The sequence below is a fragment of the Eleutherodactylus coqui genome, chromosome 10 (genome assembly GCF_035609145.1).
Source record: "Eleutherodactylus coqui strain aEleCoq1 chromosome 10, aEleCoq1.hap1, whole genome shotgun sequence".
Lineage (NCBI taxonomy): Eukaryota > Metazoa > Chordata > Amphibia > Anura > Eleutherodactylidae > Eleutherodactylus > Eleutherodactylus coqui.
The window spans coordinates 56,751,679-56,752,961 of record NC_089846.1 but is presented as its reverse complement, the minus strand read 5'-3'; positions in this window follow the sequence as shown (position 1 = coordinate 56,752,961).

Below are 1,283 nucleotides of genomic sequence, written 5' to 3'. Positions count from 1 at the left end.
GGTGACGATTCTGTCAGGCCAATAGCGGCGGGAAATTTTTTTTTCTTATTCAATAAACTTTATTGTACAAAACAATAAGAAAAGCTCTAGCTGTTCCCGCTGGCGTTGCCATGGTTATTGACTATGGGGTGCTTAGGAAAAGGGCGGCAGCAGTGAAAAATATTGTGGAGGATGACTTTTTAAAAAATTAAATGTATATGATTTTGCTGCTTAACCCCTTAGGGCTCCTTCACGTGAGCGCATGCGTTTGCACGCGCCTGAGCGCAGCATTTTTGCGGAACACATTATGCTTTTTGTGCACGCTTATCTGAGTATTCTATTGTACTTTTCCACCTGCATTCCGCTTCTATAGGGACCTTTAGTGCGCAGGAATAGGGCATGCTGCGTTTTTGCAAGACCGCAATACGTGCACCAAATACGGAAATGTGAACGAACCCTTTGAAATCAACGGGTTCTATCCTCTACATATTGCACACATACAAATACGCCCGTGTGAAGGAACCCTTGAGGGTGCAACAATTTTGGGGCATCGTACTTACTGCTTTTCAAAAGCCGTAAGTTTTTTTTTTCCAGTGAGCACAGCCGTATGAGGACTCGTTCGTTGCGTGGCGGGCTGTACTTTTTATTGTAACCATTTTGGGGTACATAACTGTAGATCCGTTATTCATTTTGGGGGGAATACAATGAAAGGACACATAAAGGACACATAAACTCTTCCGTTTTTTTTAGTGTTCAGTATGCGGTATAAGGGCTCCTGTCCACGGACAGATTTGCATTGCGGAGTTCGTAGCAGGATTCCGCCTCCGGACTCCGCAGTAAATCCAGCCCCATAGCATGCAATGTAAAAACGCGAATTCCTGCCCACGAGCAGAAATTGATTGCGATTTTCCACTCGTGGAGAAGACATCGCAGCATGCTGCGATTTTGTGCGGGCTGTGCACTGACGATGTCCATTGGAAGCCGTCCGTCCCACAGCCATTCTGCAATCATCATTGAAATCAATGGAAGTAGTCCAACCCGCGGTCCGTCCGCAATTGACAAGCCGCGGATTCTGCGGGAAAGGCAGGAGTTTAAAAACACTGTACTGTGCATGTCCGACGGCGGGCCATTGCGGACCATCCGCCGTACAGAAAAAGAAGACAGGTACGCAGGGTTGCTGGCCGCGGGCACGGGCGGATTCCATGCGGGATTCCCTATGCAGAATCCGTGTTTGTCTGTGTGCATTAGGCCAAAGACTGAGACCTTTCTTATCATCCCTGGATGGGGCCGTACATAGGCTAGCT